Consider the following 26,722-nt stretch of genomic DNA (forward strand, 5'->3'; position numbering starts at 1 on the left):
CAAGAGAATAGTTCATGCAAAGATGAGCACATAAAGGACAGAATCAGTATGTACCTAACAGAAGCAGGAGATACTAAGAAGAGATGACAAAAATACACCAAAGAACTACACAAAAGAGATCTTCATGACCCAGATAACCATGGTGGTGTGATAACTCACCTAGAGCAAGACATCCTGGAATGCGAAGTCAAGAGTATCAGGTGTATCAAGTGTATTAGGAAGTAGCACTATGAACAAAGCTAGTGGAGGTGATGGAATTCTCCAGCAGAGCTATTTCAAATCCTAAAAGATGATGCTGTGAAATGCTATACTCAATATGCCAGCAAATTTGGAAAATGCAACAGTGGCCTCAGGACTCAAAAAGGTCTGTTTTCATTCCAAGCCCAAAGAAAGGCCATGCCAAAGAATGTTCCAACTACTGCCCCTTTGTACTCTCTCACACTCTAGCAAATACTTGAAATTCTCCAAGCCAAGCTTCAACAGTACATGAACTGTGAACTTCCAGATGTTTAAACTGGATTTAGAAAAGGAAGAGAACCAGGGATCAAATTGCCAACAGCCTTTGGATCATCCAAAAAAACATCTACTTCTGCTTTATTGACTATACAAAAGACTTTGACGGTGTAGATCACAAGCAACTGTGTAAAATTCTTAAAGAGATTTGAATACCAGACCACCTGACCTGCCTCCTGAGAAATCTGTATGCAGGTCAAGAAGCAAGAGTTAGAACTGGACATGGAACAGCAGACTGATTCCAAATAGGAAAAGGAGTGTATATTGTCACCCTGCTTACTTAACTTGTATGCAGAGTACATCATGTGAAGTGCTAGGTTGGATAAAGCACAGACTGGAATCAATGTTGCCAGGAAAAATATCAATAACCTCAGATTTGCAGATGACACAACCCTTATGGCAGAAAGTGAAAAAGAACTAAAGAGCCTCTTGATGAAAGTGAAAGAGGAGGGTGAAAAACGGCTTAAAACTCAACATTCAGAAAACTAAGATCATAGCATCCAGTCTCATTACTTCATAACAAATAGATGGGGAATCAATGGAAACATTGAGAGACTTCATTTTGGGGGGCACCAAAATCACTTCAGTTGGTGACTGCATCTATGAAATAAAATGACGTTTGCTCCTTGGAAGAAAAGTTGTGACCAAACTAGACAGCATTTTAAACAACAGGGACATTACTTTGCCAACAAATGTCCATCTGGTCGAGCTCTGGTTTTTCCAGTAGTCATGTATGAATGGGAAAGTCGGACTATAAAGAAATCTGAATACCGAAGAATCGATGCTTTTGAAGTGTGGTGTTGGAGAAGACTCTTGAGAGTCTCTTGGACAGAAAGGACATCCAACCAGTCCTTCCTAAAGGAAATCAGTCTTGACTATTCATTGGAAGAACTGATGATGAAGCTGAAACCTCAATACTTTGGTCACGTGATGCAAAGAACTGACTCAATTGAAAAGACCCTGATGCTGGGAAAGAATGAAGGCAGAAGGAGAAAGGGACGACAGAGGATGAGGTGGTTGGATGGCATCAGTGACTCTGTGGACAAACGATTGATTAAGCTCAAGGAGTTGGTGATTGACAGGAGGGCCTGGAATGCTGAAATCCATGGGGTTGCAAAGAGTTGGACACAACTGAGTGACTATATTGCACTGAATCTCCTGCTGCACTGAGTGCCCCCCACACTGCAGCCAGCCACTGCCTACCCATCCCTTTGCTGGAGACTCCTGCACACTCAGGGGCAAGTTTGTGTCAGTCTCTTTTGAACCATGGTGTTGAGGAAGTCTCTTGAGAGTCCCTTGGACTGCAAGGAGACCCAACCGGTCCATCCTAAGCATCAGTCCATCCTAAAGCAAATAAGTCCTGAATGTTCATTGTAAGGACTTATGTTGCAGCTGAAACTCCAGTACTTTAGCCATCTAACACAAAGAAATGCCTCATTGGAAAAGACCCTGATGCTGTGAAAGATTGAAGGCAGGAGGAGAAGAGGATGACAGAGGATGAGATGGCTAGATGTAATCACCGACTTGATGGACATGACTTTGAGTAAGGTCTGGGAATTGGTGATGGACAGGGAAGCCTGTGTGTGCTTCAGTCCATGGGGTCTCAAAGAGCTGGACACGATTGAGCAACTGAACTGTATTGATATGAATGTGACAGGATTCATGAGTTTATAAGAAGAGGAAGAGAGAGATTGCTCCCTCTCTCCATCAGAGGTACCAGAGAAAGCTCAAGTAAATACACAGCAAGAAGGCAGTCTTTTATAAGCAGGAAGCAAGCTCCAAACTAAACTAAGCTGGTGACTTGATCCTTACTTGCAGTTCCACGAACTGTGAGAAAATTAATTTGTTACATTTATCCAGGCACTTTATGACACCAAATACACTAAGAAGTTAAATAAGGTCAGAAGACACTATTATAAAGAAAATAATGACTTCTCAACAGAGTAAAGTGATGCTAATGTGAAAAATGAGTAATAGAAGACAGATAGACTTTCCTACTTTACAGATGACCTCTAAGGACAAAAAGTATGCCCCAACAAGGAAATATCATAACAATTTCCATAGACTCTATTGCAGATACTTTTGGTACTAGATAGTCTCCAGCTCGTAGGCAAAGACTGAATAAATGTGTTCACCTGTTGTCTATAAATGATTATTTGCCTTTGGTTAAGTTCAATCTGTTGCTAAGTTGTGTCCAAACACTTTGCGACCCCATGAAATGCAGCACGCCAGGCCTCCCTGTCCATCACCAACTCCCAGAGTTAACCCAAACTCATGTCCATCGAGTCGGTGATGCCATCCAGCCATCTCATCCTCTGTTGTTCCCTTTTCCTCCTGCCCCCAATCCCTCCCAGCATCAGGGTCTTTTCCAATGAGTCAACTCTTCTCATGAGGCAGCCAAAGTATTAGAGCTTCAGCAGCAATCTTTCCAAAGAACACCCAGGACTGATCTCCTTTAGGATGGACTGGTTGGATCTCCTTGCAGGCCAAGGGACTCTCAAGAGACTTCTCCAACACCACAGTTCAAAATCATCAATCATTCGGCACTCAGCTTTCTTCACAGTCCAACTCTCACATCCATACATGACCACTGGGAAAAACCATAGCCTTGACTAGACAGACCATTGTTGGCAAAGCAATGTCTCTGCTTTTGAATATGCTATCTAGATTGGTCATAACCTTCCTTTCAAGGTATAAGCGTCTTTTTATTTCATGGCTGCAGTCACCATCTGCAGTGATTTTGGAACCCAAAAAAATAGTCTGACACTGTTTCCACTGTTTCCCTGTCTATTTGCCGTGAAGTGATGGGACCAGATGCCATGATCTTCATTTTCCGAATGTTGAAATTTAAGCTAACTTTTTCACTCTCCTCTTTCACTTTCATCAAGAGGCTTTTTAGTTCCTCTTCACTTTCTGCCATAAGGGTGGTGTCATCTGCAGATCTGAAGTTACTGATATTTCTCCCAGGAATCTTGATTCCAGCCTGAGCTTCTTGCAGCACAGTGTTTCTCGTGATGTACTAGGCATATAAATTACATAAGCAGGGTGACAATATGCAGCCTTGACATACTCCTTTTCCTATTTGGAACCAGCCTGCTGTTCCATGTCCAGTTCTGTTGCTTCCTAACCTGCATATAGGTTTCTCAAGAGGCAGGTCACGTGGTCTAGTATTCTGATCTCTTGAAGAATTTTCCAGTTTCTTGTGATCCACACAGTCAAAGGCTTTGGCATAGTCAGTAAAGCAGAAGGAGATTTTTTTCTAGAACTCTCTTGCTTTTTCAATAATCCAGCGGATGCTAGCAATTTGATCTGTTGTTCCTCTGCCTTTTCTAAAACCTGTTTGAACATCTGCTAGTTCACGGATCACATATTGCTGAAGCCTAGCTTGGAGAATTTTGAGCGTTACTTTACTAGCATGTGAGATGAGTGCAACTGTGCAGTAGTTTGAGTATTCTTTGGTATTGCCTTCCTTTAGAATTGAACTGAAAACTGACCTTTTCTAATCCTGTGGCCACTGCTGAGTTTTCCAAATTTGCTGACATATTGAGTGCAGCACTTTCACAGCATCAACTTTCTTTGTTTTACTGCTTTCTAAATTTTTTTTCCACAGAATATCATTACCATAATATGGAGATACTATATTGGGAGACCATAAATAAGCAAGTATCTTGATTTTAGACCAAACACAAATACTCTGAGTTTATCCTATGACAAATTAAACAGAAATAGAAATTTTCCTGTACAATGTCACAAACCTTCATACATAATTCATCAGGAGCTCTGTGTGTCAGATCTAGTCCCTTAAATCTAGTTTTCACTTCCACTGTATAGTAATAACTGATTTGATTTAGGTCATTCCTGAGTGGTCTAGTGGTTTTCCCTACTTTGTTCATGTTCAGTCTGAATTTGGCAATAAGTATTTCATGATCTGAGCCACAGTCAGCTCCCTGTCTTGTTTTTGCTGACTCTATAGGACTTCTCCATCTTTGACTGCAAAGAATATAATCAATCTGATTTCGATGTTGATCATCTGGTGATGTCCATGTGTAGAGTCTTCTCTTGTGTTGTTGGAAGAAGGTGTTTGCTATGACCAGTGCATTCTCTTGTCAAAACCCTGTTAGCCTTTGCCCTGCTTCACTCCGTACTCCAAGACCAAATTTGCCTGTTACTCCAGGTGTTTCTTGACTTCCTACTTTTGCATTCCAGTCCCTTAAAATGAAAAGGACATCTTTTTTGGGTGTTAGTTCTAAAAGATCTTGTAGGTCTTCATAGAACTGTTCAACTTCAGGTTCTTCAGTGTTACTGGTCTGGGCATAGACTTGGATTACCATGCCTTGGAAATGAACAGAGATCATTCTGTCGTTTTTGAGATTACATCCAAGTACTGCATTTTGGAATCTTTTGTTGGCTATGGTGGCTACTCCATTTCTTCAAAGGGATTCCTGCCCACAGTAGTAGATACAATGGTCATCTGAGTTAAATTCACCCATTCTAGTCCATCTTAGTTGGCTGATTCTTAGAATGTTGATGTTCACTCTTGCCATCTACTTTTTGACCACTTACAATTTACCTTGTATGTTCCTATGCAATATTGCTCTTTACAGCATCAGACCTTGCTTCAATCACCAGTCCCATCGACAAATGGGTGTTGTTTTAGCTCTGGATGCATCCTTTCATTCTTTCTGGAGTTGTTTCTCCTCTGATCACTAGCGGCATATTGGTCACCTACCGACCTGGGGAGTTCATCTTTCAGTGTCCTATCTTTTTGCCTTTTCATGCTTTTCACGGAGTTCTCAGGGCAAAAATACTGAAGTGGTTTGCCATTCCTTTCTCAAGTGGACCACATTCTGTCAGAAAAAAAAAAAATCTGTCTGAGGAGGCCTTACAAACAGCTGTGAAAAGAAGAGAAGCGAAAAGTAAATGAGAAAAGGAAAAATAAACCCATTTGAATGCAGAATTCCACAGAATAGCAACGAGAGATAAGAAAGTCTTCCTCAGTGATAAATGCAAAGAAATAGAGGAAAACAATAGAATGGGAAAGACTAGAGGTCTCATCAAGAAAAAAAGAGACATCAAGGGACTATTTCATGCAAAGATGGGCTCAATAAAGGACAGAAATGATATGGACCTAATAGATGAAAAAGATATTGAGAAGAGGTGGCAAGAATACACAAAAGAACTGAACACAAAAGATATTCACAGCCCAGATAATCACGATGGTGTGATCACTCACTTAGAGCCAGACATCCTAGAATGTGAAGTCAAGTAGGCCTTAGGAAGCATCGTTATGAACAAAGTTAGTGGAGGTGATGGAACTTCAGTTGAGCTATTTCAAATCCTGAAAGATGATGCTGTGAAAGTGCTGCACTCATTATGCCAGCAAATTTGGAAAACTCAGCAGTGGCCACAGGACTGGAAAAGGTCAGTTTTCATTCCAATCTCAAAGGAAGGCAATGCCAAAGAATGCTCAAATACCACACAATTGCACTCATCTCACATGCTAGTAAAGTAATGCTCAAAATTCTCAAAGCCAGGCTTCAGCAATATGTGAGCTGTGAACTTCCAGATGTACAAGCTGGTTTTAGAAAAGGCAGAGAAACCAGAGATCAAATTGCCAACTTCTGCTGGGTCATCAAAAGAGCAAGAGAGTTCCAGAAAAATATCTATTTCTGCTTTATTGACTATGTTAATGCCTTTAACTGTGTGGATCACAATCAACTGTGGAAAATTCTGAAAGAGATGGGAATACCAGACCACCTGACCTGCCTCTTGAGAAACCTGTATGCAGGTCAGGAAGCAACAGTTAGAAATGAGCATGAAACAATAGACTGGTTCCAAATAGGAAAAGGAGTACATCAAGGCTGTATATTGTCACCCTGCTTATTTAACTTATATGCAGAGTATATCATGAGAAACCCTGGGCTGGAAGAAGTACAAGGTGGAATCAAGATTGCTTGGAAAAATATCAATAACCTCAGATTTGCAGATGACACCACCCTTATGGCAGAAAGTGAAGAAGAACTAAAGAGCTTCTTGATGAAAGTGAAAGAAGAGAGTGAAAAAGTTAGCTTAAAGCTCAACATTCAGAAAACTATGGTATCCGGTCCCATCACTTCATAGCAAATAAATGGGGAAACATTTGAAACGGTGGCTGACTTTATTTTTTCTGGGCTCCAAAAGCACTGTGGATGGTCAATGCAGCCATGAAATTGAAAGTCACTTACTCCTTGGAAGGAAAGCTATGACCAACCTAGACAGCATATTAAAAAGCAGAGACATTACTTTGCCAACAAAGGTCCATCTAGTCAAGGCTACGGTTTTTCCTGTGGTCATGTATGGATGTGAGAGTTGGACTGTGAAGAAGGCTGAGCACAGAAGAACTGTGGTGTTGGAGAAGACTCTTAAGAGTCCCTTGGACTTCAAGGAGATCCAACCAGTCCATCCTAAAGGAGATCAGTCCTGGGTGTTCATTGGTAAGACTGATATTGAAGCTGAAACTCCAATACTTTGGCCACCTGTGCGAAGAGTTGACTCATTTGAAGAGACCCTGATGCTGGGAAAGATTGAGGGCAGGAGGAGAAGGGGACGAGTGAGGATGAGATGGTTGGATGGCATCACCAACTCAGTGGACATGAGTTTGGCTGAATTCCGGGAGTTGGAGATGGACAGGGAGACCTGGCATGCTGCTGTTCATGGGTTCACAACGATTCTAACAGGACTGAGCAATTGAAGTTAGAACTTTTTAATAAAGCAGTACTCATGATGAGTGATAAAAAGCACTGGCTGAAGTTTAACAGCAGAGAATAGGCAAGGGAAAGAGGGAAAACCTGATGTGGAGTCGGAATAGGTTAGGAAGATTTATAGTGTGTATTCTTTGGTGGAAGCTAATAATATTAAATACACATGTAATTTAATATTAATATAAAGATGTAGGCAAAGAAACAATACATTTTCAAAAATATTTAATTGCTGTATAACAATCCTTGTTAGATACCATTTCCACTGTCTTATTCATATCCCTTCTATTTACACTATATTCTTACTTACATTTTCAAAGTGCATCTAACTCACATTTCAAAAAATTATAAGATAGAATGTATGCCAAGAATTAGAAGCTATCACTATCCTTATAGATAGAATATTGCTTAACTCAGTTTCCACCTTTTATAATGATAAAAAATAAAATATAGATGAAAGCAATGCATAATAAATATCATACACTTGGTTCATTCCAAAACCATTCCCCTCTCCCCTCTGTGGAAAAACTGTCTTTTATGAAACTCGTCCCTGATGCCAAAAAGTTTGGGGACCCCTGACAGTATCTGAGAAGGAAAAAAAATGATATAAATAAAAGAACACTGAGTCTGAAATATGAATAACATGTAGATGATTTTTTAAAAAGTAAATCGTAATAGATGCAAATATAGAAGCAAGCACAACAGACATGAATGCCCATGGTGCATTCTAGATGGCAGTGAACAAACTGCCTAGATCAGCAAAGGGACACATAAAGTTGAACTGTAGAGGTTTTGAAATATTAGGCAAACAACTTTTATTTTTATCCTCTGAGCACTGTCAAATGATTAAAATTGGGGCACAGATCTAAGGATTTAAAAGATTACAGTTTAATTTTTTTTTAATTACAACTATCACCTAAGGTACTATTTTTGCCTAGATTTCTTTTCTCCAATTTCTTCTGTCACATTTGCATGGACTGGACCATGAGAAATTGTTAGCGTAGAGGCTAATTAAAAAGTAATTGCCAAAGTCCTGGTTCAGGAATTTGAAAAGCAAACCTACAGGGACTGTTACAGATAATTTGGAGAGGAGGAAATCTCTCCAGGAATGGGAGACCTGGAACATTTTCTTTTGATATAAATGTCCTCATAGTCAAGTAGAGAAAGAACAAGAGAAGTTAGTTAAGAGAAATGTAGCATTCATTATACAGATGGGAAAGGAATAAGGAAAACACTTGTCAGAAAGAGGTTTTTAGTTTACAAATTATAAACATAATGTTTGCAATATGAGACTTGGATTTTATTTAAATACGTGAACCGTGAACTTCCAGATGTTCAAGCTGATTTTAGAAAAGGCAGAGGAACCACAGATCAAATTGCCAACATCTGCTGCATCATCAAAAAAGCAAGAGAGTTCCAGAAAAACATCTACTAATGCTTTATTGACTATGCCAAAGGCTTTGACTGGGTGCATCACAATAAACTGTGGAAAATTCTGAAAGAGATGGGAATACCAGACCACCTGACCTGCCTCTTGAGAAACCTGTATGCAGGTCAGGAAGCAACAGTTAGAACTGGACATGGAAAAACAGACTGGTTCCAAATAGGACAAGGAGTACGTCAAAGCTGTATATTGTCATCCTGCTTATTTAATTTATATGCAAATACATCATGAGAAACGCTGCACTGGAAGAAGCACAAGCTGGAATCAAGATTGCTGGGAGAAATATCAATAACCTCAGATATGCAGATGACACCACCTTTATGGCAGAAAGAGAAGAGGAGCTAAAAAGCCTCTTGATGAAAGTGAAAGAGGAGAGTGAAAAAGCTGACTTAAAAAGTTTAACATTCAGAAAACTGAGATCATGGCATCTGGTCCCATGACTTCATGGGAAATAGATGGGGAAACTGGAAACAGTGTCAGACTTTACTTTTGGGGGCTCCAAAATCACTGCAGATGGTGACTGCAGCCATGAAATTAAAAGACGTTTACTCCTTGGAAGGAAAGTTATGACCAACCTAGATGGCATATTCAAAAGCAGAGACATTACTTTGCCAACAAAGGTCCATCTAGTCAAGGCTATGGTTTTTCCAGTGGTCATGTATGGATGTGAGAGTTGGACTGTGAAGAAAGCTGAGCGCTGAAGAATTGAAGCTTTTGAACTGTGGTGTTGGAGAAGACTCTTGCAAGTCCCTTGGACTGCAAGGAGATCCAACCAGTCCATTCTAAAGGAGCTCAGTCCTGGGTGTTCTCTGGAAGGATTGATGCTAAAGCTGAAACTCCAATACTTTGGCCACCGCAGGAGAAGAGTTGACTTATTGGAAAAGACCCTGATGCTGGGAGGGATTGGGGGCAGGAGGAGAAGGGGACAACAGAAGATAAGATGGCTGGATGGCATCAATCACTCGATGGACTTGAGTTTGAGTGAACTCCAGGAGTTGGTGATGGACAGGGAGGCCTGGCATGCTGCAGTTCATGGGGTCACAAAGAGTTGGACATGACTGAGCAACTGAACTGAACTGACTGAATGCCTTTGTGGTCACTTTTGTATGAAAGACTTTGCTTAAAATTGCAATAAGATTTTTATGGGAAATAACTTGTATGGAAAAGAATCTCCTGTGGCAGGAATAGTCAGAGGCTAGAATCACTATGGTGAAATCTAACATTTAGTCGTACACTATTTGATCTGTTGGTTTATATTATCATACATTTCTGTATTCTCAAAATAACTGGCACACATTTTGGAACAGTGCAGTCCTCAATGAGACACTCAACATTGTGAATGGTATTTAAAGGGAAAAGAAAGAGGGAAATAATGTGAAATATCCAGGATTAAAAATTCCATAGAGGCAGCAAATCCTAATCTGACGTGATTTGGATGTATATAGATCATCAGGAGTCCTCAGAGACTCTTAGAGATGAGTGTGAGTTCAAAGAGTTTTAAATATGAACTGACACATTTAAATACCATCCAGAGAATACCTTTTCACTTTCTTGCATCTGAGAAGGAAATGGCAACCCACTCCAGTGTTCTTGCCTGGAGAATCCCAGGGATGGGGGAGCCTGGTGGGTTGCTGTCTCTGGGGTCGCACAGAGTCGGACGTGACTGAAGCGACTTAGCAGCAGCAGCAGCAGCAGCAGAGAATACCAAAAACATTCTAACACATTACCATTTGTTTTAAGTGATATCTTAATCTTAGATGGCAGAAAATTGATAATAGTAATACATTGTGATTAACATAAACTATTCACAATAAGTCAGGGACAAATAGTTTAACAAAATTCTATTGGAGTTAAAGTGAAGGAAAGAAGGAAATCTCTAAGCTTGTATGCTCAGTTGCTCAATTGTGTCCAATTTTTTGCAACCCCATGGACTGTAGCCTGCCAGGCTCCTCTGTCCATGGAATTTTTCAGGCAACAATACTGGAGTGGGTTGTCATTTCCTCCTTCAGGGAATCTTCCCAACCCAGGGATTGAACCCACATCTCTTCTGTCTCCTTCATTGGCATGTGGAGTCTTTGCCACTGAGTCACGTGGGAAGCCTTATAAACCTGAAATTTCAGTAAAGGAATGTGTTCAAAGGGAACAATATAGGAAACCCAGTACTCTGAGATGAGAAGGCAGTATGGTAATAAGAATAGAGAGACATCTAGTGCACTGTATAATGAATATAAATAAAAATATTATAGTGTTATTACAGTATATAAATATTATAATAGGTATGTTATATGATAAGTATTGCTACATCACAATCATACTATGATGTATAAATTTATCAGAGTAGCACAATAGACACCTTAAACTTACAAATTACATGTCAAATTTATTTAATTTAAAAAATAGCAAATCTCTGAACCTATTTTATTTTTTAATTGTTTTGTATTGTATTGTATTTTAGCTGATTAATAATGTTGTGATATTTTCAGGTGGACAGCAAAGGTACTCAGTCATATATGTATATGTATCTGTTCTCCCTGAAACTCCTCCCACCCCCATCCAAGCTGTCACATAACATTGAGCAAAGTTCCTTCCTTGTGCTGTACAATAGTATCTTGTTGGTTATCCATTTTAAATATACAGCACTGTGTACATGCTGATCCCCAACTCCCTAACTAGCCATTCCTCCCATTGTTCACTCCTGGCAAAAAAATGACCTTCTAGTGAATAAGCTGCTTGCAATTTTAGGGCTCATCTGATCTATTTTCTTATTTATATGTTACTATAGATCTGAACTGCTTTTGTCTAGTACTAACAACTAGTGTCTGATATGTCTTATATACATATAATTTTCTAGTTGTTTAAGGCAGAAAAAAAAAAGTTGTGTGCTAAATCTTGGCCATAAATTGAACTTTCCATAATTTGGCTTTAAGTACAGCTGAATAAAAGATGAGCCACTGACATCTAGGAATTTTGAAGACAAATTTTAGAGCCATGTCATAATAATGCTATAAACTAATTGGTAAGTGATGCAAGTAATAGAATTGGTATTAAAATGTTTAGCAATGTTTGTGATGTTTACATACTCAATAATTAAAATATCGCTAGCATTTAATATTTGCAGTAAGGACTACTGTGCTAGCTCTTATACGGTTTTTAAATTTGTTACTATTTTCAGAATTGTTAAGAGCTCAAATCTGATCAAATATTTTACTGTGTTATGCATTTATAAACTTGAAAATAAATCCTGCATTGTCAAGATGAAAACTCTCTGTATTAGTGATGAAATTTCTAGTCATATGTCACTTGAGGCTAAAGTTTATCTAGAGATTTAATCACATCACCATGGGCTTCAGCTATCACTCCTCTCATTTCTTTTGTTTCCTTTAACTTCGTTCTCAGGCAAACTCTTCCATAAGGTGATGGAATAATTTCTGAATACCCCAAGTTATCATGACACTGAAAAAAAAAAAAACAAAAAAATAAAACCCAGAGTCTCACTTTCTTGATGGCTCTAGGGGAAATTATAAGGCTTCCTCTCATTGGACCATCAGATGCCTATTACTCTAGACAGTGTAACAAATTGTTCTTTTTTTTTATGTCTAGGTCACAGCTTTATGCATGCAGCTGAGACCAGTAAGCCCTGTGAAAACCATATGAAATGAGTGAGAAAATGATAGACTCAATAAAAACAAAGAATTATGTTTACATAAGTGAAATTGATGCTGGATAGAAAAAATGCATCAAATATATACTAAATATAATGAAATTCACTCTTGGAGGGCAAAGCAAAATCTTGTGTGCACCAGAACCCAGGAGAAAGGAGCAGTGACCCCACGAGAGACTGAGCCAGACTTTCTTGTGGCAGTCCAGCAGTCTCTCGCAGAGATATGGGTCAAAAGTGTCTGCCCTACCATGGGGACAGGTGTACAGAATACGACAGTCTTGGCATAAGTTCTTTTGGAGGAGATCACCATCACATTACCCCTACCATAGTTTAGCCTTCAATCAAACTACAGTGAGGGAACACAGCCTTACCTATCAAGAGAAAATTGATTTAAAGATTTACTTAGCTCAGTCCCACCCATCAGAGCAAGACCCAGATGCCCCTACAGTCAGTCCCTCCCATCAGGAAATTCCCACAAGCCTCTTATCCTTATTCATCAGAGGGCAGGCAGAATGGAAACCAAAATTACAGAAAACTAACCAAACTGATCACTTGTGTTACAGCCTTGTTTAACTCAATGAAACTATGAGCCATGCCTTGTAGGGCTACCCAAGACAGACAGGTCATGGTGGAGAGTTCTGACAAAATATGCTCCATTGGAAAAAGGGAACGACAAACCACTTCAGTATTCTTGTCTTGAGAGCTCATGTACAGTAAGAAAAGACAAAAAGATGACACTGAAAGATGAAGTCCCCAGGTTGGTAGGTGCCCATTATGCTACCAGAAAAGAATGGAGAAATAGCTCCAGAAAGAATGAAGAGGATGATTCAAAGTGACAATGCCCATGTGGATGTGACTGGTGATAGAAGTAAAGTCCAGTGCTGTAAAGAACAATATTGTATTGGAACCTGGAAAGTTAGGTCTATGAATCAATATAAATTGGAAGGGGTCAAAAGGTGATGTTAAGAGTGAACATTGACATTTTAGGAATCAATGAACTAAAATGGACCAGAATGAGCAAATATAATTCAGATGTCCATCATATCTAATACTGTGGGCAAGAATCCCTTAAAAGAAATGGAGTAGTACTCATAGTCAAAACAGTCTGAAATTCAGTAAAGGGGTACAATCTTAACAACAGCAGAATGATCTCTGTTTGTTTCCAAGGCAAACCATTCAATATCACAGTAATCCAAGTCTATGCAACAAGCACTAATGCCAAAGAAGCTGAAGTTGAATGGTTCTATGAAGATCTATAAGACCTTCCAGAGCTAACAGTAAAAAAACTGTCCTTTTCATCATAGGATACTGGAATGCAAAAGTAGGAAGTCAAGAGATACCTGGAGTAACAGGCAAGTTTGGCCTTGGAGTACAGAATGAAGCACAGCTAAAACTAACAGGGTTTTGACAAGAGAACACACTGGTCATAGCAAACACACTCTTCCAACAACACAAGAGAAGACTCTACACATGGACATCACCAGATGGTCAATACTGAAATAAGATTGATTATATTTTGCAGCCAATGATGGAGAAGCTCTATACAATCAGCAAACACAAGACCAGGAGCTGACTGTGGCACAGATCATGAACTCCTTATTGCCCAATTCAGACTGAAATTGAATAAAGTAGGGAAAACCACTAGACCAATCACATATGACCTCAATCAAATAAGTCTCTTATGATTATACAGTGGAAATAGCAAATAAATTCAAGAGATTAGGTCTGATAGATAGGGTTCCTGAAGAACTATGGATGGAGGCTCATAACACTGTACAGGAGGCAGTGATCAAAACCTTCCTCCAGAAGAAGAAAGGCAAAAAGGCAAATGCTTGTCTGAGGAGGCCATAGATGAGAAAAGAAGAGAAGTGAAAGGCAAAGGAAAAAAAAGGAAATATGTGTCCATCTGAATGCAGAATTGCAAAGAATAATAAAGAGAGATAAGAAAGCCTTCCTCAATGATCAATGCAAAGAAATAGAGGAAAACAGTAGAATGGGAAAGACTAGGTATCTCTTCAAGAGAATTATAGATACCAAGGGAACATTTCTTACAAAGATGGCACAATAAAGGACAGAAATTGTATGGACTTAACAGAATAAAAAGATATTAAGAAGAGGTGGCAAAAATACACAGAAGCACTATCCAAAAAAAAAAAAAAATCTTAATGACCCAGATAGCCACAATGGTGTGATCTTTCATCTAAAGTCAGACATCACAGTGAATGAAGTCAAGTGGGCCTTAGGAGGCATCACTACAAACAAAGCAAGTGGAGGTGATGGAATTCCAGCTGAGCTATTTCAAATCCTAAAGGATGATGTCATTAAGTTCTGCACTCAGTATGCCAGAAAATTTGGAAAACTGAAAAGTCTGGCCACAGGACTAGAAAAGGTCTGTTTTCATTCCATTCCCAAAGAAGAGTAATGCTAAAGATTGTTCAAACAACAAGGTTTTGGTGTGTGTGTGTGTGTGTGTGTGTGTGTGTGTGTATGGGGATGGGTGGGATGGTGCAGTATACAATCATTCTGAGCTTTTGAGTAGCTTTGTTTTAGTTTTATAAGCGCAATTCTGGAGCTATTTTAGATGTGATACAGGAATGAGCAAATAAGTTAGGCTGTTGGAAGCCAAGATAATCCCTATAGGATGTACTAACGTGGAATGGTTGGTGGATTAGATCAAGATATTGGTGTGAACTCAGGATTTCTAAAATATGTATGTATATGTCAGCACATTTGGGAAACTCAGCAGTGTCAACAGAACTGGAAAAGGTCAGTTTTATTCCAGTCCCAAAAAAAGGCAATGCCAAAGAATGCTCTAACTACCACACAATTGCACTCATCTCATATGCTAGCAAAGTAATGAGCAAAGTTCTCTAAGCCAGGCTTCAACAGTACATGAAACTTGAACTTCCATATGGTCTAGCTGGATTTAGAAAAGGCAAAGGGACCAGAGATCAAATTGCCAAGATCTGTTGGATGATAGAAAAAGCAAGAGAGTTCCAGAAAAAAACATCTACTTCTGCTTCATTGATTACGCTAAAGCCTTTGATTGTGTGGATCACAACGAACTATACAAAATTCTTCAAGAGAAAGGAATACCAGACCACCTGACCGGCCTCCTGTATGTATGTCAAGAAGCAACAGTAAGAACAAGACATGAAATAATGGACTGGTCCAAATTGGAAAAGGAGTATGTAAAGGTTGTATATTGTCACCCTGTTCACTTAACTTCTATGCAGAGTATATCATGGGAAATGCCGGGTTGGATGAAGCACAAGCTGCAATCAAGATTGCTAGGAGAAATCTTGATAACCTCAGATATACTGATGACACCATCTTTATGGCAGAAGGCCAAGAAGAACTAAAGAGCCTCTTGATGAAGGTGGAAGGGGAGAGTGAAAAAGCTGGCTTAAAATTCAACATTCAATAAACTAAGATCATCGTATTTGGTCCCATCACGCCACAAAAAATAGATGGGGAAATAGTAGAAACAGTGAGAGACTTTATATTTTTGGGCTCCAAAACCACTGCAGATGGTGACTGTGACTATGAAGTTAAAAGAACCTTGAACTTCCTTGCTCCTGTGAAGAAAAGCTATGACCAACCTAAACAGCATATTGAAAAGCAGAGACATTACTTTGCGAGCAAAGATCCATCTAGTCAAAGCTATGGTTTTCCCAGTAGTCATGTATGGATGTGAGAGTGGACCATAAAGAAAGTAGAGTGCTGAAGCATTGATGCTTTTGAGCTGATGTGTTGGAGAAGATGCTTGAGAGTTCCTTGGTTTGCAAGGGGATCAAACCAGTCAATCCTAAATGAAATCAGTCCTGAATATTGACTGGAAGGACTGGTGCTGAAGCTGAAGCTCCAATACTTTGGCCACTTGATGCAAAAAATGACTCTTTGGAAAAGACCCTGATGCTGGGAAAGATTGAATTTGGGAAGAGAAAGGGATGACAGAGTGTGATATGGTCGGATGACATTGCTACCTCAGTGGACATGAGTTTGAGCAGTCCAGGGAGTTGGTCCTGCAAACAGAAGCCTGGAGTGCTGCAGTCCATGGGGTTACAAACAGTCAGATATGACTGAGTGACTGAAATGAACTGAAAACCTACTGATAAGTATTTTCCATTTACTTTCAGTAGATTTCATTCCATGTAAAACTTTGCACTAGTTCTCACCAACATGGTTAATCTTCAGGTATGTTCTATTATCTACTCAAAGGATAAAATATCAGCAGTGTTAAATTTCATGTAAGGTAGTTCAGTATATAGCCTAAGCTACTTTTCCATTTTGTCTGTCACCAGCTTTACAAATCTTCACTTCATAAATATCTTTTCACCTTATCCTGCAATAAAATTTTATCCCTCTCTAAGTTTTCAGAAAATTCTCACTAGCCTGTAACTTTCTTCAAAATATTTGAAAGTGAAAGTGGAGTCGCTCAGTCATGTCTTTGCCACCCCATGGACTGTAGCCTACAAGGCTCCTCCCTCCATGGGATTCTCCAGGCAAGAGTATGGAGAATGAAATGGCAAAAGGATGTGACACTGAAAGATGAAGTCCCAGGTTGATAGCTGCCCAATATACTACTGGAGATCAGTGGAGAAATAACTCCAGAAAGAATGAAGAGACTGAGCCAAAGTAAAAACAGCATCTAGTTGTGGATGTGCCAGGTGATGGAAATAAATTCCAATCCTGTAAAGTGTAATATTGCATAGGAACTTATGCAGGTTAGGTTCCTATTATCAGTTGTTAGGTTCATGTATCAAGGCACCTCAAACGAGATGGCAAGAGTGAACATCAACATTTTAGAAATCAGTGAACTAAAATGGACTGGGATGGGTGAATTTAACAGAGATGACCATTATATCTACTACTGTGGGCAAGAATACCTTAGAAGAAATGGAATAGCCATCATAGTCAACAACAGAGTCCAAAATGCAGTACCTAGATGCAGTCTCAAAAATGACAAAATGATCTCTGTTCACTTCCATGGCAAACCATTCAATATCACAGTAATCCAAGACTATGCCCTGGCCAGTAATGTTGAAGAAGCTGAAGTAGAACCCTTTCAGTGAAGACCTACAAGACCTTCTATAATTAACATGCAAAAAATATGTCCCCTTCATTATAAGGGACTGGAATGACAAGGTAGGAAGTCAAAAGACACCTGGAGTAACAGGCAAATTTGGCCTTGGGATACAGAAGTAAGCAGGGCAAAAGCTAACAGAGTTTGGCCAAGAGAAGGCACTAGTCATAGCAAACACCCTCTTCCAACAACACAAGAGAAGACTCTACACATGGACATCACCAAATGGTCAATACCAAAATCAGATTGCTTATATTATTTGCAGGCAAAGACGGAGAAGCTCTACACAGTCAGCAAAAACAAAACCAGGAGTTGACTGTTGCGCAGATCATGAGCTTCCTATTGCCAAATTCAGACTGAAACTGAAGAAAGTAGGGAAAACAACTAGACCATTCAGTTCAGTTCAGTTCAGTTCAGTTCAGTCACTCATTCGTGTCCGACTCTTCACAACACCATGGATTGCATCATTCCAAGCTTCCCTGTCCATCACCAACTCCCAGAGTTTACTCAAACTCATCTCCATTGAGTCGGTGATGCCATCCAATCATCTCATCCTCTGTCATCATCTTCTTCTTCTGCCTTGAATCTTTCCCAGAATTAGGGTCTTTTCAGATATGACCTAAATCAAATGCCTTATGATTACAAAGTGGAAGAGACAAACAGATTCAAGGGATCAGATATGATAGAGTGCCTTAAGAAGCACAGATGGTGGTTCATTGCATTGTACAGGAGGCAGTGATCAAAATGATCCCCAAGAAAAAGAAGTGTAAAAAGGCAAAATGGTTTTCTTAGGAGGCCTTACAAATATCTGAGAAAAGGAAAGATTGAAAAGGCAAAGGAGAAAAGGAAATATATAACCATTTGAATGCAGAGTTCCAAAGAATAGCAAGGAGAGATAAAGAGTGTGCCTCAGTGATCAATGCAAAAAAAATAGAAGAAAACAATAGAATGGAAAAGACTAGAGATCTCTTCATGAAAATTAGAGACACCAAGGAATAGTTCATGCAAAGATGGGGATAATAAAGGAAAAAAGCAGTATGTACCTAACAGAAGCAGAAGATATCAAGAAGAGGTGGCAAGAATGCACAGAAGAACTGTGCAAAAAAGATCTTTATGACCCAGATGACCACAATGGTGTGATCACTCACCTAGAGTCAGATATTCTGGAATGCAAAGTGAAGTGGGCCTTAGGAAGCATCACTATGAACAAAGCTAGTGGAGGTGATGGAATTCCAGTCAAACTGTTTCAAATCCTAAAAGATGAAGCTGTGAAAGTGCTGTACTCAATATGCCAGCAAACTTGGAAAACACAGCAGTGGCCACAGGACTGGAAAAAGTCAGTTTTCATTCCATTCCCAAGGACAATGTCAAAAAATGTTCAAACTACTGCACAAGTGCACTCATCTCACATGCTAGTGAAGTGATGCTCAAAATTCTCCAAGCCAACCTTCAACAGTATATGAACTGTGAGCTTCCAGATGGTCAAGTTTTACTTGCAAAAGAAAGGGGAACCAGGGATAAAATTGCCAACCTCTGTTGGATCATCAAAAAGCCAGACAGTTCCAGGAATATCTACCCTTGCCTTATTGACTACACAAAAGCCTTTAACTGTGTTGATCATAACCAACTGTGGAAAATTCTTCAAGAGATGGGAATACCAGACCACCCGACCTGCCTCCTGAGAAAACTGTATGCAGGTCAAGAAGCAACAGTTAGAACTGGACATGGAACAACAGACTCGTTCCAAATCAGGAATGGAGTATGTCAAGGCTGTATACTGTCACCCTGCTTCTTTAACTTATATGCAGAATGCATCATGTGAAATGCTGGGCTGGATGAAGCACAAGCTGGAATCAAGGTTGCTGGGAGAAATATCAATAACCTCAGATATGCAGATGATGCCACCCTTTTGGCAGAAAGCAAAGAAGAAGTAAAGAGCCTCTTGATTAAAGTGAAAAAGGAGAGTTAAAAATTAGCTTCAATCTCAACATTCAGAAAACTAAGGTCATGGCATCTGGTCCCGTCACTTCATGGCAAATAGATAGGGAAACAATGGAAACTGTGAGGGACTTTATATTTTTGGGCTCCAAAATCACTGCAGATGATGACTGCATCCAAGAAATAAAAAGACTCTTGCTTCTTGCAAGAAAACCTATGACCAACCTAGACTGCATTTTAAAAGGCAGAGACATTACTTTCCCAACTTGTTCTGTCTAGTCAAAGCTATGGTTTTTCCAGTAGTCATGTATGGATGTGTGAGTTGCACTATAACAAAAATGAGTGCTGTAGAATTGATGCTTTTGAACTGTGGTGTTAGAGAAGACTCTTGTGATTCCCTTGGACTGCAAGGAGATCCAACCGATCAATCCTAAATGAAATCAATCCTGAATATTCTTTGGAAGGACTGATGTGGAAGCTGAGACTTCAATACTTTGGCCACCTGATGTGAAGAACCAACTCCTTGGAAAAACCCCTGATGTTGGGAATGTTTGAAAGCATGAGGAGAAGGGGATTACAGAGAATGAGATGACTGGATGTCATCACTGATACAAGAGACATACGTTTCAGTAGTCTCTAATATTTGGTTGATGGACAGGGAATCCTCGAGTGCTGCAGTCCTTGGAGTCGCAAAGTGTTGGACAGAACTGAACAACTGAACTGACTGAACTGAATAATACGAGTCTAGTAAATAGGTGACTGATATAATAGAAATTCTTCCATTTTTATTTCTATTTGAATTATTCAGTCTTTGTGTATACCTACATGAAGTGTGGAAAACAAATTATATTTTTATTTTACTTAAGAAACTAATCTAGATGAGCTCAATAATAGATGACTGTACCAAATATATAGTGGAATCATTGAAAGGAAAAAAAAAAACAGGAAGGGAAAAATCAATCAGAAGAGGATTTGAAGCAGCGGAAATTGTATGTTTAAATGTATTGAAGGTATTAGTTCTTCTGACAATAGTGTTTGGAACTTGGAAGGAGATAAGACTAAGGAACAAAAAGACCAGAATTGAGAGGTATCGTATTTCATTCAGAATTCACTGTTTATTCTGTGAATATGAATGTCATTGACATTTATTTATTTTCTGTTGTTTTTCAGTCCTAAGTCATGTCCAACTCTTTGTGACCTCATAGACTGTAGAATTCCAGTATTCCTTGCCCTTCACTGTCTCTTTGAGTTTGCTCACATTCATGTCCATTCAGTTGATTATGCCATTCAACTATCTCATCCTCTGTCATTGCCTTCTCCCTCTGCCCTCAGACATTCCCAGCATCAGGGTATTTTCCAATAAGTGGACTCGTTCATCAGGGGACCAAACTACTGGAGCTTCAGCATCAGTCCTTCCAAATAATATTCATAGTTTATTTCCTTTAGGATTGACTGGTTTAATCTCCTTGTTGTCCAAGGGACTCTCAAGAGTCTTCTCTGGCACCACAGTTTGAAAGCATCAATTCTTTCGTGCCTATCCTTCTTCATGGTATAACTCTCACATCCATATATGACTGGAAATACCATAGCTTTGAATATGTAGACTTCTGTCGGCAAAGTGATGCCTCATCTCTTTAGTATGCTGCTAGGTTTGTCATAGCTTTCCTGCCAAGAGGCAAACATGTCTTTCAATTTCATATCTGCCATCATTATCAACAGTCATTTTGGAGCCTAAAAAGAGAAAATTTGTCACTCTTTCCACTTTCTCCACTTCTATATGCCATGAAGTGTTGGGACCAGATTCCATGATCTTCATGTTTTGAATGCTGAGTTTCAATCCAGCTTTTTCACTCTCCTCTTTCACCTTCATCAAGAGGATATTTAGTTCCTCTTCACTTTCTGCTGGTAAAGTCTTGTCATCTGCATATCAGTTATTGATATTTCCCCTAGGCATTTGAATGCAGCCTGTGATTCATCCACCCTGGCATTTTGTATCATGTGTTCTGCATATAAGTTGTATAAGCACAGTGACAGTATACAGCATGTCTTACTCCTTTCCAAATTTTGAGACACTCCATTGTTCAATGTCCAGTTTCTTGACCTGCATACAAGTTTCGCAGGAGACAGGTAAGGTGGCCTGGTATTCCCATTTCCTCAAGAATTTTCCACAATTTTTGTGATCCACACAGTCAAAGACTTTATCATAGTCAATGAAGCAGAACTAGATGTATTTTGGAAATCCACCCCCTGCCTCACCTTTTTTTTTTTTTTTTGATGATCCAATGGATGTTGGCAATTTGTTCTCTGGTTTCTCTGCTTTTTATAAATACAGTTTGTACATCCAGAAGTTCTCAGTTCACATATTGCTGAAGACTATTTTGAAGGATTTTCTGCGTTACCTTGTTAGCATATGAAGTGAGCACAATTGTACAAAATTTAAACATTATTTTCATTGCCCTTATTTGAGATTGGAATAAAAACTAATGTTTCTCAGCCCTGTGGCCACTGCTGAGTTGTCCAAACTTGCTGACATATTGAGTGCAGCATGTTAGCAGCATCATTGTTTAGGCTCTGAAATAGCTTAGCTGGAATTCTATCACCTCCCAATAGCTTTGTCTGTAGGCTTCCTAAGGCCCACTTTACTCAAATTCCAGGATGTCTGGCTCTAGGTGAATGACCACAACATTATGATTATTATAATGGGTCATAAAGATTATTTTTGTATAATTTTTCCATGTATTATAGCCACCTCTTCATATCTCTCTTGCTTCTGATTTTTTTTTTTTTCCCGTCATCATGCCCTTCTGGCTTGAAAATTTCCCTTTATATTTCTAATATCTATGAAGAGATTTCTAGTCTTTCCCATTCAATCGTTTTACTCTTTTTCTTTGCATTGTTGACTTAAGAAGGCCTTCTTATCTCTCCTTGCCGTTCTTTGGAAGTCTGCATTCAGTTGGGTATATCTTTCCCTTTCTCCTTTGTCTTTTGCTTCTCTTCTTTTCTTAGCTCTTTGTAAGCCTCCTCAGACAATGACTTTGCTAGTTTGCAATTCTTTTTTGGGGAGATTTTTTGTTGAATGCCTCCTATACAATTTTGCAGACCTCCATCCATATTTATTCACATGCTCTGTCTACCAGATCTAAGCCTTGAATCAATTCAGCATCTCCACTGTATAATCAAAAGGTATTTTTAGGTCATACCTTAATGACTTAGTGGTTTTCCCTACGTTCTTCAATTTAAACTTGAATTTTACAATAAAGTGTTCATGATCTGAGCCACAGACAGCTCTAGGTCTTGTTTTCGCTGACTATATAAAGCTTCTCCATCTTCAGCTGCAAAAAAAAAATATAATCAATCTGATTTAGGTGTTCATCATCTTGTGATATCCGTGTGTAGATCGTCTCTTGTGTTGTTGGAAGAGGATGTTTGCTATGATGAGTGTTTTCTGTTGGCAAAACTGATACCCTTTGCCTTGCTTCATTTTGTATTCCAAGGACAATCTTTATTTTTACTCCAGGTATCTCTTGACTTCGTACTTTTACAATTTAATCCCCTATCATGAAAAGGACAACTGATTTGGTGTTAGTCATAGAAAAGTTCTTGTGGCCTTCACAGAACCATTCAATTTCAGCTTCTTTGGCATCAGGCATTCTATCTTCATCATAGACTTGAATTACTGTGATGTTGAATGATTTGCCTTGGAAATGAAACAATATCTTTCAGTCATTTTTGAGATTGCACCCAAATATTGCATTTCACACTCTTTTGTTGAGTATGAGGGCCACTTTATTTCTTCTAAGGGATTCTTGCCCACAGTAAAATGCTCATCTGAATTAAATGTGCCCATTCCCATTTGTTTTAGTTCACTGATTCCAAAAATGTCGATGTTCACTCTTGCCATCTCCTGCCTGAGCATGTCCAATTTCCCTTGATTCATGGGCCTAACTAATATTCCATGTTTCTTGGGAATATTTTTCTTTACAGCATTGGACTTGACTTTAATCACCAGACATATCCTCAGTTGAGCATTGTTTCCACTTTGGCTCAGGCTCTTCATTCTTTCTGAAGCTATAGTAGTTGCCCTTTGCTCTTCCCCAATAGTATATTGGAAACTTTCTGACCCATGGGGCGCATCTGCTGGTGTGATAATTTTTTGCTTTTTCATAGTTTTCATGGAGTTTTCAAGGCAAAAATACTTCAATGGGTTGCCATTTCCTTCTTAAATGTACGATGTTTTGTCAGAATTCTCCACTATGACCCATGTCTAAGCTGATATCGCAAGTCATGGTTCACAGCTTCCTTGAGTTACACAAGCCCCCTCACCAGGACAAGGTTGTCAATTTTTTTTTTTTTTAAGCACTGAAATATAAGGAATTGTAAATACTATGAAAAGTGTTAGTCTCTCAGTTGTGTCTGACTCTTTGTGACCCTGTGAACTATTTCCCACCAGGCTCTCTGTCCACCTTCCTAAAGGAATGAAATAACCTTACAGGTAAAAATGCTGCAATTTCAAGAAGATATCCTTTCTACAATATGGATCTTCATTAATACCTTGTGTGCTTAGTTGCTCAGTTGTGTCCAACTCTTTGTAACATGATGGACTGTAACCCACCAGGCTCCTCTGTCCATGGGGATTCTCCAGGCAAGAATATTGGGGTGGGTTGCCATTCCTTTGTCCAGGGAATATTCCCAAATCAGGGATCAAGCCCAGGTCTCCTGCATTGCAAGCAGATTTTTTGCTGTATAAGGAACCAGGAACCAGGAAATCCTTCATTAATACCTTACAAATAATTTTATACATAAAAATTGAAGGCATATATCCAATATATGGGCTTCCCATGTGGCTTAGTGGTAAAGAATATGTCTGCCAATGCGGAAGACAGAGACAGGAGGATTCAGTCCCTGCATCAGGAAGATCCTCTGTAGGAAGATGTGGCAACCCACTCCAGTTTTCTTGCCTGGAGAATCCTATGGACAGAAGATCTTAAAAGAGTTGGACATGACTGAGCATGTATCAGTTCAGTTCAGTTAAGTTACTCAGTTCAGTTCAGTTTGGTTCAGTTACTTAATCGTGTCTGACTCTTTGCGACCCCATGAATCGCAGCACGCCAGGCCTCCCTGTCCATCACCAACTCCCGGAGTTCACTCAGACTCACGTCCATCAAGTCAGAGACGCCATCCAGCCATCTCATCCTCTGTCGTCCCCTTCTCCTCCTGCCCCCAATCCCTCCCAGCATTCATTTTCCAATGAATCAACTCTTCGCATGAGGTGGCCAAAGTACTGGAGTTTCAGCTTTAGCATCATTCCTTCCAAAGAAATTCCAGGGCTGGTCTCCTTCAGAATGGATTGGTTGGATCTCCTTTACATTATTCTTATTCAGCATATAGCTAAAAGCCCATTAAGTTCTTATAATTATAGCCTGTGTTCATTCAAGCCTATTGATTAACTCAATAAAATTCAAGCATACTTGACTTTTGTGAGTTATACGCTACAATAATTATAGATGCAACCTTAGAAAAGTCAAGGATGTGCTGATTGTATTTTGGAAAACCAGTCAAAAGTATGATTGAAATGTTACCAAATTAAGAAAAGGAAGAAAGCTAAATGAATTAATCAATGATTTGTAACATTTACATTATTTGATGAATTTAAACACAATTTAGAAACAAGTTGAGATTGTGGGATTTAATAAAGCAAAATAGTCTAGTATTAGAAATGTGTTCAGAGTAAATATGAGTTTGGTTAAAAGTTTGGGAAAAATCACATGGAATTAAATATAAAGTTCTAAAGCAGAACAAATCAAATCCCTTATGATTATACAGTGGAAATGAGAAATATGTTTAAGTGACTAGATATGACAGATAGAGTGCCTGATGAACTATGGACAGAGATTTGTGAAAGTGTACAGGAGACAGGGATCAAGACCATCCCCATGGAAAAGAAATGCAAAAAAGCAAAATGGCTGTCTGGGGAGGCATTACAAATAGCTGTGAAAAGAAGAGAAGCAAAAAGCAAAAAGAAAAAGAAAGATATAAGCATCTGAATGCAGAGTTCCAAAGAATGGCAAAGAGAGATAAGAAAGCCTTCCTCAGTGATCAATGTAAATAAATAGAGGAAAACAACAAAATGGGAAAGACTAGAGTTCTCTTCAAGAAAATTAGAGATACCAAGGGAACATTTCATGCGAAGATGGACTCAATAAAGGACAGAAATGGTATGGATCTAACAGAAGCAGAAGATATTAAGAAGAGGTAGCAAGAATACACAGAAGAACTGTACAAAAAATATCTTCATGACCAAGATAATCATGATGGTGTGATCACTCACCTAGAGCCAGGTATCCTGAAATGTGAAGTCAAGTAGGCCTTTGAAAGCATCACTATGAACAAAGCTAGTGGAGGTGATGGAATTCCAGTTGATCTATTTCAAATACTAAAAGATGATGCTGTGAAAGTGCTGCAGTCAATATGCCAGCAAATTTGGAAAACTCAGCAGGGGCCACAGGACTGGAAAAGGTCAGTTTTCATTTCAATCCCAAAGAAAGGCAATGCCAAAGAATGCTCAAACTACTGCACTATTGCACTCATCTCACATGCTAGTAAAGTAACACTCAAAATTCTCTAAGCCAGGCTTCAGCAATACGTGAATCATGAACTTCCAGATGTTCAAGCTGGTTTTAGAAAAGGCAGAGGAACCAGAGAACAAATTGCCAACATCAATGGGATCATGGAAAAAGCAAGAGAGTTCCAGAAAAACATCTACTTCTGCTTTACTGACTATGTCAAAGCCTTTGACTCTGTGGATCACAATAAACTGGAAAATTCTTCAAGACAATTGGAAACCCTGACCACCTGATCAGCCTCTTGAGAAACCTATATGAAGTTCAGGAAGCAACAATTAGAACTGGACATAGAACAACAGACTAGTTCCAAATAGGAAAAGGAGTACGTCAAGGCTGTATATTGTCACCCTGTATATTCAACTTATATGTAGAGTACATCATGAGAAACACTGCACTGGAAGAAGCACAAACTGGAATCCAGATTGCCAGGAGAAATATCAATAACTTCAGATATGCAGATGACACCACCCTTATGGCAGAAAGTGAAGAGGAACTAAAAGGCCTCTTGATGAAAGTGAAAGAGGAGAATGAAAAAGTTGGCCTAAAGTTCAACATTCAGAAAACAAGGTCATGGCATCCAATTCCATCACTTCATGAGAAATAGATGGGAAAACAGTGGAAACAGTGTCAGACTTTATTTTTAGGGGTTCAAAAATCACTGCAGTCGGTGACTGCAGCCATGAAATTGAAAGACACTTACTCCTTGGAAGGAAAGTTATG

This window comes from Ovis canadensis, chromosome 2 (assembly GCF_042477335.2).
Source record: "Ovis canadensis isolate MfBH-ARS-UI-01 breed Bighorn chromosome 2, ARS-UI_OviCan_v2, whole genome shotgun sequence".
Taxonomy (NCBI): Eukaryota; Metazoa; Chordata; class Mammalia; order Artiodactyla; family Bovidae; genus Ovis; species Ovis canadensis.